The following is a 20,073-nucleotide window of genomic DNA, read 5'->3' on the forward strand; positions in this document are numbered from 1 at the left end:
GGCCCCAAAATCCGAACGACTGAGACTGCAAAACACGTGCAAAGAGTGACCACTGAAAACTTTGGCTGACCCTAACCCTCACATGGTACCCCACCCACAGCACCACCAACGATCGGCCTACGGCTTTGCGTTTGACCACAAACCTCGAATCTACCGGCCCTCGGCAGCCATTCTCCAATATTGCTCAAAGGGCCCCAAAATCCGAACGACTGAGACTGCAAAACACATGCAAAGAGTGACCACTGAAAACTTTGGCTGGCCCTAACCCTCACATGGTACCCCACCCACAGCACCACCAACGATCGGCCTACGGCTTTGCCTTTGACCACAAACCTCGAATCTACCGGCCCTCGGCAGCCATTCTCCAATATTGCTCAAAGGGCCCCAAAATCCGAACGACTGAGACTGCAAAACACATGCAAAGAGTGACCACTGAAAACTTTGGCTGGCCCTAACCCTCACATGGTACCCCACCCACAGCACCACCAACGATCGGCCTACGGCTTTGCGTTTGACCACAAACCTCGAATCTACCGGCCCTCGGCAGCCATTCTCCAATATTGCTCAAAGGGCCCCAAAATCCGAACGACTGAGACTGCAAAACATCTGCAAAGAGTGACCACTGAAAACTTTGGCTGGCCCTGACCCTCACATGGTACCCCACCCACAGCACCACCAACGATCGGCCTACGGCTTTGCCTTTGACCACAAACCTCGAATCTACCAGCCCTCGGCAGCCATTCTCCAATATTGCTCAAAGGGCCCCAAAATCCGAACGACTGAGACGGCAAAACACATGCAAAGAGTGACCACTGAAAACTTTGGCTGGCCCTAACCCTCACATGGTACCCCACACACAGCACCACCAACGATCGGCCTACGGCTTTGCATTTGACCACAAACCTCGAATCTACCGGCCCTCGGCAGCCATTCTCCAATATTGCTCAAAGGGCCCCAAAATCCGAACGACTGAGACTGCAAAACACATGCAAAGAGTGACCACTGAAAACTTTGGCTGGACCTAACCCTCACATGGTACCCCACCCACAGCACCACCAACGATCGGCCTACGGCTTTGCCTTTGACCACAAACCTCGAATCTACCGGCCCTCGGCAGCCATTCTCCAATATTGCTCAAATGGCCTCAAAATCCGAACGACTGAGACGGCAAAACACATGCAAAGAGTGACCACTGAAAACTTTGGCTGGCCCTAACCCTCACATGGTACCCCACCCACAGCACCACCAACGATCGGCCTACGGCTTTGCCTTTGACCACAAACCTCGAATCTACCGGCCCTCGGCAGCCATTCTCCAATATTGCTCAAAGGGCCCCAAAATCCGAACGACTGAGACTGCAAAACACATGCAAAGAGTGACCACTGAAAACTCTGGCTGGCCCTAACCCTCACATGGTACCCCACCCACAGCACCACCAACGATCGGCCTACGGCTTTGCCTTTGACCACAAACCTCGAATCTAACAGCCCTCGGCAGCCATTCTCCAATATTGTTCAAAGGGCCCCAAAATCCGAACGACTGAGACTGCAAAACACGTGCAAAGAGTGACCACTGAAAACTTTGGCTGACCCTAACCCTCACATGGTACCCCACCCACAGCACCACCAACGATCGGCCTACGGCTTTGCGTTTGACCACAAACCTCGAATCTACCGGCCCTCGGCAGCCATTCTCCAATATTGCTCAAAGGGCCCCAAAATCCGAACGACTGAGACTGCAAAACACATGCAAAGAGTGACCACTGAAAACTTTGGCTGGCCCTAACCCTCACATGGTACCCCACCCACAGCACCACCAACGATCGGCCTACGGCTTTGCCTTTGACCACAAACCTCGAATCTACCGGCCCTCGGCAGCCATTCTCCAATATTGCTCAAAGGGCCCCAAAATCCGAACGACTGAGACTGCAAAACACATGCAAAGAGTGACCACTGAAAACTTTGGCTGGACCTAACCCTCACATGGTACCCCACCCACAGCACCACCAACGATCGGCCTACGGCTTTGCGTTTGACCACAAACCTCGAATCTACCGGCCCTCGGCAGCCATTCTCCAATATTGCTCAAAGGGCCCCAAAATCCGAACGACTGAGACTGCAAAACATCTGCAAAGAGTGACCACTGAAAACTTTGGCTGGCCCTGACCCTCACATGGTACCCCACCCACAGCACCACCAACGATCGGCCTACGGCTTTGCCTTTGACCACAAACCTCGAATCTACCAGCCCTCGGCAGCCATTCTCCAATATTGCTCAAAGGGCCCCAAAATCCGAACGACTGAGACGGCAAAACACATGCAAAGAGTGACCACTGAAAACTTTGGCTGGCCCTAACCCTCACATGGTACCCCACCCACAGCACCACCAACGATCGGCCTACGGCTTTGCATTTGACCACAAACCTCGAATCTACCGGCCCTCGGCAGCCATTCTCCAATATTGCTCAAAGGGCCCCAAAATCCGAACGACTGAGACTGCAAAACACATGCAAAGAGTGACCACTGAAAACTTTGGCTGGCCCTAACCCTCACATGGTACCCCACCCACAGCACCACCAACGATCGGCCTACGGCTTTGCCTTTGACCACAAACCTCGAATCTACCGGCCCTCGGCAGCCATTCTCCAATATTGCTCAAAGGGCCCCAAAATCCGAACGACTGAGACTGCAAAACACGTGCAAAGAGTGACCACTGAAAACTTTGGCTGGCCCTAACCCTCACATGGTACCCCACCCACAGCACCACCAACGATCGGCCTACGGCTTTGCCTTTGACCACAAACCTCGAATCTACCGGCCCTCGGCAGCCATTCTCCAATATTGCTCAAAGGGCCCCAAAATCCGAACGACTGAGACTGCAAAACACATGCAAAGAGTGACCACTGAAAACTCTGGCTGGCCCTAACCCTCACATGGTACCCCACCCACAGCACCACCAACGATCGGCCTACGGCTTTGCCTTTGACCACAAACCTCGAATCTACCGGCCCTCGGCAGCCATTCTCCAATATTGCTCAAAGGGCCCCAAAATCCGAACGACTGAGACTGCAAAACACATGCAAAGAGTGACCACTGAAAACTTTGGCTGGCCCTAACCCTCACATGGTACCCCACCCACAGCACCACCAACGATCGGCCTACGGCTTTGCCTTTGACCACAAACCTCGAATCTACCGGCCCTCGGCAGCCATTCTCCAATATTGCTCAAAGGGCCCCAAAATCCGAACGACTGAGACTGCAAAACACGTGCTAAGAGTGACCACTGAAAACTTTGGCTGGCCCTAACCCTCACATGGTACCCCACCCACAGCACCACCAACGATCGGCCTACGGCTTTGCCTTTGACCACAAACCTCGAATCTACCGGCCCTCGGCAGCCATTCTCCAATATTGCTCAAAGGGCCCCAAAATCCGAACGACTGAGACTGCAAAACACATGCAAAGAGTGACCACTGAAAACTTTGGCTGGCCCTAACCCTCACATGGTACCCCACCCACAGCACCACCAACGATCGGCCTACGGCTTTGCCTTTGACCACAAACCTCGAATCTACCGACCCTCGGCAGCCATTCTCCAATATTGCTCAAAGGGCCCCAAAATCCGAACGACTGAGACTGCAAAACACATGCAAAGAGTGACCACTGAAAACTTTGGCTGGCCCTAACCCTCACATGGTACCCCACCCACAGCACCACCAACGATCGGCCTACGGCTTTGCCTTTGACCACAAACCTCGAATCTAACAGCCCTCGGCAGCCATTCTCCAATATTGCTCAAATGGCCTCAAAATCCGAACGACTGAGACGGCAAAACACATGCAAAGAGTGACCACTGAAAACTTTGGCTGGCCCTAACCCTCACATGGTACCCCACCCACAGCACCACCAACGATCGGCCTACGGCTTTGCCTTTGACCACAAACCTCGAATCTACCGGCCCTCGGCAGCCATTCTCCAATATTGCTCAAAGAGCCCCAAAATCCGAACGACTGAGACTGCAAAACACATGCAAAGAGTGACCACTGAAAACTTTGGCTGGCCCTAACCCTCACATGGTACCCTACCCACAGCACCACCAACGATCGGCCTACGGCTTTGCCTTTGACCACAAACCTCGAATCTACCGGCCCTCGGCAGCCATTCTCCAATATTGCTCAAAGGGCCCCAAAATCCGAACGACTGAGACTGCAAAACACGTGCAAAGAGTGACCACTGAAAACTTTGGCTGGCCCTAACCCTCACATGGTACCCCACCCACAGCACCACCAACGATCGGCCTACGGCTTTGCCTTTGACCACAAACCTCGAATCTACCGACCCTCGGCAGCCATTCTCCAATATTGCTCAAAGGGCCCCAAAATCCGAACGACTGAGACTGCAAAACACATGCAAAGAGTGACCACTGAAAACTTTGGCTGGCCCTAACCCTCACATGGTACCCCACCCACAGCACCACCAACGATCGGCCTACGGCTTTGCCTTTGACCACAAACCTCGAATCTACCGGCCCTCGGCAGCCATTCTCCAATATTGCTCAAATGGCCTCAAAATCCGAACGACTGAGACGGCAAAACACATGCAAAGAGTGACCACTGAAAACTTTGGCTGGCCCTAACCCTCACATGGTACCCCACCCACAGCACCACCAACGATCGGCCTACGGCTTTGCCTTTGACCACAAACCTCGAATCTACCGGCCCTCGGCAGCCATTCTCCAATATTGCTCAAAGGGCCCCAAAATCCGAACGACTGAGACTGCAAAACACATGCAAAGAGTGACCACTGAAAACTCTGGCTGGCCCTAACCCTCACATGGTACCCCACCCACAGCACCACCAACGATCGGCCTACGGCTTTGCCTTTGACCACAAACCTCGAATCTACCGGCCCTCGGCAGCCATTCTCCAATATTGCTCAAAGGGCCCCAAAATCCGAACGACTGAGACTGCAAAACACATGCAAAGAGTGACCACTGAAAACTTTGGCTGGCCCTAACCCTCACATGGTACCCCACCCACAGCACCACCAACGATCGGCCTACGGCTTTGCCTTTGACCACAAACCTCGAATCTACCGGCCCTCGGCAGCCATTCTCCAATATTGCTCAAAGGGCCCCAAAATCCGAACGACTGAGACTGCAAAACACGTGCTAAGAGTGACCACTGAAAACTTTGGCTGGCCCTAACCCTCACATGGTACCCCACCCACAGCACCACCAACGATCGGCCTACGGCTTTGCCTTTGACCACAAACCTCGAATCTACCGGCCCTCGGCAGCCATTCTCCAATATTGCTCAAAGGGCCCCAAAATCCGAACGACTGAGACTGCAAAACACATGCAAAGAGTGACCACTGAAAACTTTGGCTGGCCCTAACCCTCACATGGTACCCCACCCACAGCACCACCAACGATCGGCCTACGGCTTTGCCTTTGACCACAAACCTCGAATCTACCAGCCCTCGGCAGCCATTCTCCAATATTGCTCAAAGGGCCCCAAAATCCGAACGACTGAGACGGCAAAACACATGCAAAGAGTGACCACTGAAAACTCTGGCTGGCCCTAACCCTCACATGGTACCCCACCCACAGCACCACCAACGATCGGCCTACGGCTTTGCCTTTGACCACAAACCTCGAATCTACCGGCCCTCGGCAGCCATTCTCCAATATTGCTCAAAGGGCCCCAAAATCCGAACGACTGAGACTGCAAAACACATGCAAAGAGTGACCACTGAAAACTTTGGCTGGCCCTAACCCTCACATGGTACCCCACCCACAGCACCACCAACGATCGGCCTACGGCTTTGCCTTTGACCACAAACCTCGAATCTACCGGCCCTCGGCAGCCATTCTCCAATATTGCTCAAAGGGCCCCAAAATCCGAACGACTGAGACTGCAAAACACGTGCAAAGAGTGACCACTGAAAACTTTGGCTGGCCCTAACCCTCACATGGTACCCCACCCACAGCACCACCAACGATCGGCCTACGGCTTTGCCTTTGACCACAAACCTCGAATCTACCGGCCCTCGGCAGCCATTCTCCAATATTGCTCAAAGGGCCCCAAAATCCGAACGACTGAGACTGCAAAACACATGCAAAGAGTGACCACTGAAAACTCTGGCTGGCCCTAACCCTCACATGGTACCCCACCCACAGCACCACCAACGATCGGCCTACGGCTTTGCCTTTGACCACAAACCTCGAATCTACCGGCCCTCGGCAGCCATTCTCCAATATTGCTCAAAGGGCCCCAAAATCCGAACGACTGAGACTGCAAAACACATGCAAAGAGTGACCACTGAAAACTTTGGCTGGCCCTAACCCTCACATGGTACCCCACCCACAGCACCACCAACGATCGGCCTACGGCTTTGCCTTTGACCACAAACCTCGAATCTACCGGCCCTCGGCAGCCATTCTCCAATATTGCTCAAAGGGCCCCAAAATCCGAACGACTGAGACTGCAAAACACGTGCTAAGAGTGACCACTGAAAACTTTGGCTGGCCCTAACCCTCACATGGTACCCCACCCACAGCACCACCAACGATCGGCCTACGGCTTTGCCTTTGACCACAAACCTCGAATCTACCGGCCCTCGGCAGCCATTCTCCAATATTGCTCAAAGGGCCCCAAAATCCGAACGACTGAGACTGCAAAACACATGCAAAGAGTGACCACTGAAAACTTTGGCTGGCCCTAACCCTCACATGGTACCCCACCCACAGCACCACCAACGATCGGCCTACGGCTTTGCCTTTGACCACAAACCTCGAATCTACCGACCCTCGGCAGCCATTCTCCAATATTGCTCAAAGGGCCCCAAAATCCGAACGACTGAGACTGCAAAACACATGCAAAGAGTGACCACTGAAAACTTTGGCTGGCCCTAACCCTCACATGGTACCCCACCCACAGCACCACCAACGATCGGCCTACGGCTTTGCCTTTGACCACAAACCTCGAATCTAACAGCCCTCGGCAGCCATTCTCCAATATTGCTCAAATGGCCTCAAAATCCGAACGACTGAGACGGCAAAACACATGCAAAGAGTGACCACTGAAAACTTTGGCTGGCCCTAACCCTCACATGGTACCCCACCCACAGCACCACCAACGATCGGCCTACGGCTTTGCCTTTGACCACAAACCTCGAATCTACCGGCCCTCGGCAGCCATTCTCCAATATTGCTCAAAGAGCCCCAAAATCCGAACGACTGAGACTGCAAAACACATGCAAAGAGTGACCACTGAAAACTTTGGCTGGCCCTAACCCTCACATGGTACCCTACCCACAGCACCACCAACGATCGGCCTACGGCTTTGCCTTTGACCACAAACCTCGAATCTACCGGCCCTCGGCAGCCATTCTCCAATATTGCTCAAAGGGCCCCAAAATCCGAACGACTGAGACTGCAAAACACGTGCAAAGAGTGACCACTGAAAACTTTGGCTGGCCCTAACCCTCACATGGTACCCCACCCACAGCACCACCAACGATCGGCCTACGGCTTTGCCTTTGACCACAAACCTCGAATCTACCGGCCCTCGGCAGCCATTCTCCAATATTGCTCAAAGGGCCCCAAAATCCGAACGACTGAGACTGCAAAACACATGCAAAGAGTGACCACTGAAAACTTTGGCTGGCCCTAACCCTCACATGGTACCCCACCCACAGCACCACCAACGATCGGCCTACGGCTTTGCCTTTGACCACAAACCTCGAATCTACCGGCCCTCGGCAGCCATTCTCCAATATTGCTCAAATGGCCTCAAAATCCGAACGACTGAGACGGCAAAACACATGCAAAGAGTGACCACTGAAAACTTTGGCTGGCCCTAACCCTCACATGGTACCCCACCCACAGCACCACCAACGATCGGCCTACGGCTTTGCCTTTGACCACAAACCTCGAATCTACCGGCCCTCGGCAGCCATTCTCCAATATTGCTCAAAGGGCCCCAAAATCCGAACGACTGAGACTGCAAAACACATGCAAAGAGTGACCACTGAAAACTCTGGCTGGCCCTAACCCTCACATGGTACCCCACCCACAGCACCACCAACGATCGGCCTACGGCTTTGCCTTTGACCACAAACCTCGAATCTACCGGCCCTCGGCAGCCATTCTCCAATATTGCTCAAAGGGCCCCAAAATCCGAACGACTGAGACTGCAAAACACATGCAAAGAGTGACCACTGAAAACTTTGGCTGGCCCTAACCCTCACATGGTACCCCACCCACAGCACCACCAACGATCGGCCTACGGCTTTGCCTTTGACCACAAACCTCGAATCTACCGGCCCTCGGCAGCCATTCTCCAATATTGCTCAAAGGGCCCCAAAATCCGAACGACTGAGACTGCAAAACACGTGCTAAGAGTGACCACTGAAAACTTTGGCTGGCCCTAACCCTCACATGGTACCCCACCCACAGCACCACCAACGATCGGCCTACGGCTTTGCCTTTGACCACAAACCTCGAATCTACCGGCCCTCGGCAGCCATTCTCCAATATTGCTCAAAGGGCCCCAAAATCCGAACGACTGAGACTGCAAAACACATGCAAAGAGTGACCACTGAAAACTTTGGCTGGCCCTAACCCTCACATGGTACCCCACCCACAGCACCACCAACGATCGGCCTACGGCTTTGCCTTTGACCACAAACCTCGAATCTACCAGCCCTCGGCAGCCATTCTCCAATATTGCTCAAAGGGCCCCAAAATCCGAACGACTGAGACGGCAAAACACATGCAAAGAGTGACCACTGAAAACTCTGGCTGGCCCTAACCCTCACATGGTACCCCACCCACAGCACCACCAACGATCGGCCTACGGCTTTGCCTTTGACCACAAACCTCGAATCTACCGGCCCTCGGCAGCCATTCTCCAATATTGCTCAAAGGGCCCCAAAATCCGAACGACTGAGACTGCAAAACACATGCAAAGAGTGACCACTGAAAACTTTGGCTGGCCCTAACCCTCACATGGTACCCCACCCACAGCACCACCAACGATCGGCCTACGGCTTTGCCTTTGACCACAAACCTCGAATCTACCGGCCCTCGGCAGCCATTCTCCAATATTGCTCAAAGGGCCCCAAAATCCGAACGACTGAGACTGCAAAACACGTGCTAAGAGTGACCACTGAAAACTTTGGCTGGCCCTAACCCTCACATGGTACCCCACCCACAGCACCACCAACGATCGGCCTACGGCTTTGCCTTTGACCACAAACCTCGAATCTACCGGCCCTCGGCAGCCATTCTCCAATATTGCTCAAAGGGCCCCAAAATCCGAACGACTGAGACTGCAAAACACATGCAAAGAGTGACCACTGAAAACTTTGGCTGGCCCTAACCCTCACATGGTACCCCACCCACAGCACCACCAACGATCGGCCTACGGCTTTGCCTTTGACCACAAACCTCGAATCTACCGACCCTCGGCAGCCATTCTCCAATATTGCTCAAAGGGCCCCAAAATCCGAACGACTGAGACTGCAAAACACATGCAAAGAGTGACCACTGAAAACTTTGGCTGGCCCTAACCCTCACATGGTACCCCACCCACAGCACCACCAACGATCGGCCTACGGCTTTGCCTTTGACCACAAACCTCGAATCTAACAGCCCTCGGCAGCCATTCTCCAATATTGCTCAAATGGCCTCAAAATCCGAACGACTGAGACGGCAAAACACATGCAAAGAGTGACCACTGAAAACTTTGGCTGGCCCTAACCCTCACATGGTACCCCACCCACAGCACCACCAACGATCGGCCTACGGCTTTGCCTTTGACCACAAACCTCGAATCTACCGGCCCTCGGCAGCCATTCTCCAATATTGCTCAAAGAGCCCCAAAATCCGAACGACTGAGACTGCAAAACACATGCAAAGAGTGACCACTGAAAACTTTGGCTGGCCCTAACCCTCACATGGTACCCTACCCACAGCACCACCAACGATCGGCCTACGGCTTTGCCTTTGACCACAAACCTCGAATCTACCGGCCCTCGGCAGCCATTCTCCAATATTGCTCAAAGGGCCCCAAAATCCGAACGACTGAGACTGCAAAACACGTGCAAAGAGTGACCACTGAAAACTTTGGCTGGCCCTAACCCTCACATGGTACCCCACCCACAGCACCACCAACGATCGGCCTACGGCTTTGCCTTTGACCACAAACCTCGAATCTACCGACCCTCGGCAGCCATTCTCCAATATTGCTCAAAGGGCCCCAAAATCCGAACGACTGAGACTGCAAAACACATGCAAAGAGTGACCACTGAAAACTTTGGCTGGCCCTAACCCTCACATGGTACCCCACCCACAGCACCACCAACGATCGGCCTACGGCTTTGCCTTTGACCACAAACCTCGAATCTACCGGCCCTCGGCAGCCATTCTCCAATATTGCTCAAATGGCCTCAAAATCCGAACGACTGAGACGGCAAAACACATGCAAAGAGTGACCACTGAAAACTTTGGCTGGCCCTAACCCTCACATGGTACCCCACCCACAGCACCACCAACGATCGGCCTACGGCTTTGCCTTTGACCACAAACCTCGAATCTACCGGCCCTCGGCAGCCATTCTCCAATATTGCTCAAAGGGCCCCAAAATCCGAACGACTGAGACTGCAAAACACATGCAAAGAGTGACCACTGAAAACTCTGGCTGGCCCTAACCCTCACATGGTACCCCACCCACAGCACCACCAACGATCGGCCTACGGCTTTGCCTTTGACCACAAACCTCGAATCTACCGGCCCTCGGCAGCCATTCTCCAATATTGCTCAAAGGGCCCCAAAATCCGAACGACTGAGACTGCAAAACACATGCAAAGAGTGACCACTGAAAACTTTGGCTGGCCCTAACCCTCACATGGTACCCCACCCACAGCACCACCAACGATCGGCCTACGGCTTTGCCTTTGACCACAAACCTCGAATCTACCGGCCCTCGGCAGCCATTCTCCAATATTGCTCAAAGGGCCCCAAAATCCGAACGACTGAGACTGCAAAACACGTGCTAAGAGTGACCACTGAAAACTTTGGCTGGCCCTAACCCTCACATGGTACCCCACCCACAGCACCACCAACGATCGGCCTACGGCTTTGCCTTTGACCACAAACCTCGAATCTACCGGCCCTCGGCAGCCATTCTCCAATATTGCTCAAAGGGCCCCAAAATCCGAACGACTGAGACTGCAAAACACATGCAAAGAGTGACCACTGAAAACTTTGGCTGGCCCTAACCCTCACATGGTACCCCACCCACAGCACCACCAACGATCGGCCTACGGCTTTGCCTTTGACCACAAACCTCGAATCTACCGACCCTCGGCAGCCATTCTCCAATATTGCTCAAAGGGCCCCAAAATCCGAACGACTGAGACTGCAAAACACATGCAAAGAGTGACCACTGAAAACTTTGGCTGGCCCTAACCCTCACATGGTACCCCACCCACAGCACCACCAACGATCGGCCTACGGCTTTGCCTTTGACCACAAACCTCGAATCTACCAGCCCTCGGCAGCCATTCTCCAATATTGCTCAAATGGCCTCAAAATCCGAACGACTGAGACGGCAAAACACATGCAAAGAGTGACCACTGAAAACTTTGGCTGGCCCTAACCCTCACATGGTACCCCACCCACAGCACCACCAACGATCGGCCTACGGCTTTGCCTTTGACCACAAACCTCGAATCTACCGGCCCTCGGCAGCCATTCTCCAATATTGCTCAAAGAGCCCCAAAATCCGAACGACTGAGACTGCAAAACACGTGCAAAGAGTGACCACTGAAAACTTTGGCTGGCCCTAACCCTCACATGGTACCCCACCCACAGCACCACCAACGATCGGCCTACGGCTTTGCCTTTGACCACAAACCTCGAATCTACCGACCCTCGGCAGCCATTCTCCAATATTGCTCAAAGGGCCCCAAAATCCGAACGACTGAGACTGCAAAACACATGCAAAGAGTGACCACTGAAAACTTTGGCTGGCCCTAACCCTCACATGGTACCCCACCCACAGCACCACCAACGATCGGCCTACGGCTTTGCCTTTGACCACAAACCTCGAATCTACCGGCCCTCGGCAGCCATTCTCCAATATTGCTCAAATGGCCTCAAAATCCGAACGACTGAGACGGCAAAACACATGCAAAGAGTGACCACTGAAAACTTTGGCTGGCCCTAACCCTCACATGGTACCCCACCCACAGCACCACCAACGATCGGCCTACGGCTTTGCCTTTGACCACAAACCTCGAATCTACCGGCCCTCGGCAGCCATTCTCCAATATTGCTCAAATGGCCTAAAAATCCGAACGACTGAGACGGCAAAACACATGCAAAGAGTGACCACTGAAAACTTTGGCTGGCCCTAACCCTCACATGGTACCCCACCCACAGCACCACCAACGATCGGCCTACGGCTTTGCCTTTGACCACAAACCTCGAATCTACCGGCCCTCGGCAGCCATTCTCCAATATTGCTCAAATGGCCTCAAAATCCGAACGACTGAGACGGCAAAACACATGCAAAGAGTGACCACTGAAAACTTTGGCTGGCCCTAACCCTCACATGGTACCCCACCCACAGCACCACCAACGATCGGCCTACGGCTTTGCCTTTGACCACAAACCTCGAATCTACCAGCCCTCGGCAGCCATTCTCCAATATTGCTCAAAGGGCCCCAAAATCCGAACGACTGAGACGGCAAAACACATGCAAAGAGTGACCACTGAAAACTTTGGCTGGCCCTAACCCTCACATGGTACCCCACCCACAGCACCACCAACGATCGGCCTACGGCTTTGCCTTTGACCACAAACCTCGAATCTACCGGCCCTCGGCAGCCATTCTCCAATATTGCTCAAAGGGCCCCAAAATCCGAACGACTGAGACTGCAAAACACGTGCAAAGAGTGACCACTGAAAACTTTGGCTGGCCCTAACCCTCACATGGTACCCCACCCACAGCACCACCAACGATCGGCCTACGGCTTTGCGTTTGACCACAAACCTCGAATCTACCGGCCCTCGGCAGCCATTCTCCAATATTGCTCAAAGGGCCCCAAAATCCGAACGACTGAGACTGCAAAACACATGCAAAGAGTGACCACTGAAAACTTTGGCTGGCCCTAACCCTCACATGGTACCCCACCCACAGCACCACCAACGATCGGCCTACGGCTTTGCCTTTGACCACAAACCTCGAATCTACCGGCCCTCGGCAGCCATTCTCCAAATATTGCTCAAAGGGCCCCAAAATCCGAACAACTGAGACTGCTGATGCCAATTTTATGCCCCAAACAAGGCACGGACAGAGTAACTGCTCAGAGACAAAGTTTGTAGCCTTTAAGCAGGAGGTATTTATTAACGGCCGGGGAGCAGCCAGCTTTTCCTGGGCAAACTGCTCCAGTTCAGCAATCTCACAATTCAGCTTTTATACAATTTTCCCAGGCAATTGCAACTTACATTATGAATATTCATTATATTGCAACATCTACTTTTAATATTCATAATAGGCGGAGTTGAGGCAGAGTTAGAGGGTTGGTCTTCAATTTGGGGAGGATTTTTGGGGTCGTTCCTGTATTTCATCCTCTTGAACTGGTGTCCTTTCCATAACTTTTTCCTAATTTGGATAGTCTTCTTGTGCATTTGGCAGGGTCTTAGTGACCTTGGCTCATCCTAAAACTTCTGAGGCTACTGATGCCAAATTTTATGTTATTTTATAGTTTTAGTGTTCTTTTCTGTCAACCTGTCCTGTTCTCTCAGACAATTTATTACCTCCGTATTTTCCTAATGCTAAGCTTTCTTATAGTGCCTTGCATTTTATGTTTTAACTCGTTATTTCTCGAAGACTGCTTCCTTTTGGGTGGCTTCATTCCCCCCCTTTTCTTATAACTTACGAATTCTTTCGTCAAGTTCTAATCCTGCTGTTGGGGAATATCCTGTAAAGATGTCCCACCAATGATGTTGACCTACTTGAGTAACCTTTGTTAGGATATTAGGATATTCCACTTATATCTCTTTGTGTTCGTTTGTGGTATGACCAAGCGTTCCAGCCTTTGAGGCTTTGCTGTATAAAAGGTTGACAATCTTTCTGTAAATGTATAATGTCTGTCTGAATGTTTATCCGTACTTTCTTCAGAGAATATGTGGGATCTAACAGTAACTTCATTTCGTTTGACTGTCTTATTACTTGGGGTCCTGTAAAGAGTAGATTATGCATTTCCCTACATTCTAGAGGTGGAGTAGCTTCATGAGACGGGTCCATGACTAAGTCTGTCGTGGATTTAATGGCCCGTTTAAAACCTCTGCCGATCATGTTGCCTTGTTTACTAATAGGTTCAAGAATTTTAGCTTCTCTGTTACATGAAAACCAAGTTAATTTGTCTAGTTGGAATATAATTTCACACTGTGCTCTACCTCCTTTAAAACTATCCCATTGACAAGAAACTGGTCCCCTCCTTTGAACCCAGATAATGGGCTCTTTATCTTTTTCCTGGCTGTAAGTAATTAAGTTCTGTCTAGGGACCTTTTCTCCAGATTCAATTGTCAACATTAGTGTTTGTTTTTCCTACTAGGGCATCAACTTCTCGGCATCCTACTTGAATTTAGCCTCCTTTTTGTGCCACGAAAAAGGTGTTACTTTCCCATTCATCTATCATATAAGGTTGATTGTTATGTAGAACATAAATCTCAAATTCGTTTTCCCCAGAGCGTGGTAGTGTGCGTGCACTAGACCATGGCCCTTCTGGAGTAGGGTCTTGGGATAAAACAATACTTATCAAGAGTCCAATGGTTAATGTTGAAAGGGTTTGAGAGGGAGCTGGATTCATAATGTCGGGTCTTCTTGCTTATCTTCTGGAGCTTTCTTGACTCAGGAATAATGGATCCATGTAGGTCATTCCTTGATCCGTACCGCAGTGAAGGTAGTCAGCAGCACTTGGAAAGGTCCCTCCCACTTTTCTTATAGGGGTTTTCCTAAAAGATTCTTAACATACACCCAATCGCTGGGGTTAAACGGATGTAGCTTACACTCAGGTTGTTTGGGTTGGTGTTCTATCACCACCGTAGCATTTTTATCGAAACGTTTCCCCACTGCAATTACATAATCATAGATATACTGGTTACCTATTTGGTCTACAGCATCCCCATTTACAATTTGCATAGCATAGGGTCTGCCGTACAGAATTTCAAACGGACTCAACTTCTCTTTTGATAGAGGTTTGACCCTCAATCTGATCAGAGCAATAGGCAATAGTCTCTTGACATATCTTAGCAATTTGTTGTTTGATAAGATGATTCACCTTTTCCACTTGCCCACTGTCCTGTGGTTTGTAGGGCATATGCAATTGCCATTTAATCTGCAGTGCTTTGCTTATTGCTCTCACGACCTTTGCACAAAAATGTGATCCTCTGTCTGAAGAGATACTTCTTGGTACTCCAAACCGCGGTATGATTTCATTTAACAAAACTTTAGTTACTTCTCTTTCTTTGTTTGTTCTACAGGGGAATGCCTCAGGCCACTCAGAAAATGTATAAGTTAATACCAACAAATATCGAATACCCTCCTTTTCTTGGGAGTTCAGAGAAATCAATTTGCCATACTTCACCTGGGAATTTGCCTTGATTTATTGCTCCTTGGTGCATTTTGGTTCCTGTATTTGGGTTGTTCTTTAGGCATCATTCGCATTGGGATGTAACTTGCTTTATGGTGACGAATAATTTTGGTCCTGCTATTCTAGTTTATAAATACTGATAAAGTGGATCTAAACCCCAATGGACCTTTTCATGTTCTGTCTTTACAAATTGCCACATTAATTTTTCTGGTATTATTAGTTGTCCCGTTTCTAACTGACCCCATCCATTATCTAATAATTTACCTTTATTTCTTCGAATCCACCTATGATCTGATTCCTGATAGTTTGGTTGAAAGCTGGTATCTAGCTCCCCTGGTACTAAAGCTGTTATAGTCACTTTTCGGTCCTTGCATCAGCTAATTTAGCTTCCGCATCAGCTTTCCTATTTCCTATTTCTGGAACAGTGTTACCTTTCAGGTGTCCCTTACAATGCATTATGGCCACTTGTTCTGGGAGCTGGACTGCTTCTAACAATCGTAGAATTTCCTCTGCGTGTTTGACTGCTTTCCCTTGGGTAGTCAGCAGTGCTCTTTCTTTCCAGATTGCTCCATGAGCATGTACGATGGAGAAGGCATACTTAGAGTCTGTCCAAATATTAATTCGCATGTTTTCTGCTAATTCCAGAGCTCGGATAAGAACTATTAGCTCTGCTCTTTGGGCTGAGGTCCCTGCAGGTAAAGGATTTGACTCGATTACCTCTTCCGTCGTAGTCACCGCATAGCCAGCCATTCTTACCCCTTGCTTTACGGAGCTGCTGCCATCCGAGAACCAATTGTCCGCATCTTCGAATGGCTCTTCTTTGAGATCCAGGCGACTGGAGTAGACTGCTTCGATTGTTTCCAGGCAGTCATGTTCGATGGGTTCTGCCAGAGTTCTTCCTTCTAGGAATGAAGCTGGGTTCACGATATTAGTTACTTGGATAGTTATATCATCTGATTCAGCTAGGATAGCCTGGTATTTTAGGAATCTGGAAAGTGATAACCAGTGGTTACCTTTCTGTTCTAATACGGCTGATACAGTATGAGACACTAACACAGTCATTTTCTGGGCCAACGTGAGCTTCCTGGCCTCTTCTACGTTTATAATCACTGCGGCCACTGCTTTCAGACAGCTAGGCCACCCTTTGCTTACTTCATCCAACTGTTTGGAGAAATAAGCCACAGCTCTCTTGTGTGGTTCCAACTGTTGTGCTAAGACTCCTAGAGCCATCCCTTGTCGTTCATGAGAGAACGGCCAGAAAGGTTTTGTTACATCTGGAAGACCCAAAGCTGGTGCTCTCATAAGCTCCTGTTTCAGTTTCTTAAAAGCCCCTTCTGCTTCAGGAGTCCAGGCTAGAATATTCTTAGTTTCTTTTAGCGAATCATATAATGGTTTAGCGAGTATCCCGTATTGATAGATCCATAGTCGACACCAACCTGTCATTCCCAGAAAGGCGCGCAAATCTCTCACCGTTTCTGGTCTAGGCATTTGGCAGATGGCTTCCCTTCTTGTCGTTCCTAGGGATCGCTGCCCTCTGGAAACTTCATATCCCAGATATACTACTTCTTCTTGCACCAGCTGTGCTTTCTGTTGAGAAACTCGATATCCACTTATACCCAAGAAATTCAACAGAGAAATAGTCCATTCAATGCATTCTTCTTCTGTCTCTGTTGCTATTAGGAGATCGTCTATGTATTGTAGAAGAGTACCATCTCCCGGTGGCCTCTCCCACTGTTCTAATTCTTTGGCTAATTGATTCCCAAAAAATTGTGGGACTATTTTTTTTATAACCTTGAGGTAACACAGTCCACGTGAGTTGGGTTTTTCTCCCTATATTTACAGATTCCCATTCAAAGGCAAAGATCTTTTGGCTTTCTAGAGCTAAGGGAAGGCAGAAGAATGCATCTTTCAAGTCTAATACCGTGAACCAGGTCAAATTTTCCTTTAATTTAGTTAGGAGTGTATAAGGGTTAGCAACTACTGGGTGTAGTGTCTTCGTTATTTCATTTACTGCTCTTAGATCTTGGACTAATCTATAAGTTCCGTTAGGTTTCTTAACTGACAACATTGGTGCGTTAAAATCTGATTCGCATTCTATTAATAACCCCAACTCTAAAACTTTCTAATTATGGGTTCAATTCCTTTTCTATCTTCTAACCTCAGTGGGTACTGTTTTCTCACTACTGGCCTCGCTCCAGGTATAAGGTCAATAATGATAGGTGTTGCTTGTTTTGATTTTCCAGGTACGTCAGTAGCCCATACCAGCGGGTAGGCTTCACTCAGAATTCGCTCGATATTGTGTCTTTCAGGTTTTGGTTCTATGCAACTGATTGTTAGGCTTAGAGCTGCAATCAGTTGCTCTTCGTTTACTCAGAATTCCAATTTGTCTTTGTTGAATTTTACTGATGGATTCCCCTTTGTTTTCCAATTTTGTATTTAATAGGTTTCAAAAAGTAAGCTTTTTCTGGTTGGCCTGTTGCTCCCACAACTGGTACAAATTCATCACTTTTAGGCACTAGTTCCTGATTTAAAACCGAAAATGTTGCTCCTGTATCAATCAAAAAGTCTAATTCTTTTTCACCTTCTCCCAGTCTGGGAGGAGGCACTCCATATCCTGGGGCAAATGGCTGATATTCCCACAGGCTTACTTCACTCTCTTTTCCACTGTCCCTTCTTATTAATTTGAGGCACTGTTGTCCAATACTACAGGCATCACTGCAGCGTTCCTTAGGTTTTAAGTTTTTCTTATCCTTTTCTAAGGCTAGTACTAGGGGATCCTGAGGTGCCACATTTATCCCACATTCCTTCTGCCACTCCAGTTTATTTCTTAGGGTAAAAAAAAACATATCACAATACATCACTTCATCGCATTTGCCTAGCTGGCGGAGGAACAGCATGAGTTGTAAGATTGTGTTATAATTAATTGTTCCTTCTGGTGGCCATTTTTCATCTCCGTCTAACTTATACAAAGGCCACCACTGTGTACAGTATTTTAAAAGTGTCTTTTTACTTATGTTCCCCCCTGGAATCCCTCCTAAATCTTTCCAGTGTTTCAGGATACATCCCAAGGGGGTTTTCATATTTACATCTTTACTTTGTTGTCTTCCCATTACTATTCTCTGGATTTATGTCTCTTTGTTTAACCGGGTCGAACTCCTACCCGTAAGTACTATATCTTGCTTTGTTTCATCACTTCATGCACGCAATTTTCAATCGCTTCGTTCGTCTCTAGCCTGGCTTCTCGCGAAGAACAGGAACCGTAGAGCTGGACTCCCCACTCACTTTGCAGCGATGCTGCGTCTCAGTCACTCTCACTCATACTTGCACACTTTATATAAACATTCCTACCTTCTGGTTTATATCTGAACAGACTGCTTTACCAAGTAAGGTCACAGGATGTCGATTGCGGACTGTGAGATACTGGTTTGCTGTCGGATATCCGATCTGTGTTATCACATAGCCACAGGACACCGCTGCAAGCTTTAAATTTCAAGCTACATGTTAATAAGAAATTCTCCATATTCCAAAACCTTTTTCCCAAGAGAGATTCTTGGACACACTCCCGGACCTAGAAAGCAATCCTAGATTAGTTAATGACCATCCTTAGTTATAAACTGTCTGTATCCTTAACCCTTAAATCACAACCTTACGGTCTTAAACACCGTAATGAACAATATTTCACACAACAAAAAAATAAACCAAGGACATCAAGGTAAAAGGAGAACACATAAGACTCCGTTCCAGCAGGACTCTAACCCGCTTCGGAGAACACACAAGACACTGCTCCGGCAGGACTCTAACCCGCTTCGGAGAACACACAAGACACTGCTCCGGCAGGACTCTAACCCGCTTCGGAGAACACACAAGACACTGCTCCGGCAGGACTCTAACCCACTTCGGAGAGCACACAAGACACTGCTCCGGCAGGACTCTAACCTGCTTCGGAGAGCACACAAGACTGTTCCGGCAGGACTCTAACCTGCTTCTCTCTATGGGCCTCTAACCCAGCAGGGATTAATGCCAGGGCTTCCCCTCGGCTTCCCTTCGGGCGGTAACGTCTTACCCCCGCTTCTCAACAAAGCGCTTTATCTTAAAGGATAAATACCTCTTAATTTGGAGCAGAAGGTCCTTGTCCACCGATGCACGTAGGCCCGAGGGGTCCGGGAGACTCTTCCGACAAAATTCCGTCGAGGGGGCCCAGAGAGGGTCCCGGGCCCCTGGGTCTAGGCTCGGGAGGACTGTTTCTCCTGCCTGGCTCGCCAAATTATGATGCCAATTTTACGCCCCAAACAAGGCACGGACAGAGTAACTGCTCAGAGACAAAGTTTGTAGCCTTTAAGCAGGAGGTATTTATTAACGGCCGGGGAGCAGCCAGCTTTTCCTGGGCAAACTGCTCCAGTTCAGC

Source organism: Heliangelus exortis, chromosome 20 (assembly GCF_036169615.1).
Source record: "Heliangelus exortis chromosome 20, bHelExo1.hap1, whole genome shotgun sequence".
Taxonomy (NCBI): domain Eukaryota; kingdom Metazoa; phylum Chordata; class Aves; order Apodiformes; family Trochilidae; genus Heliangelus; species Heliangelus exortis.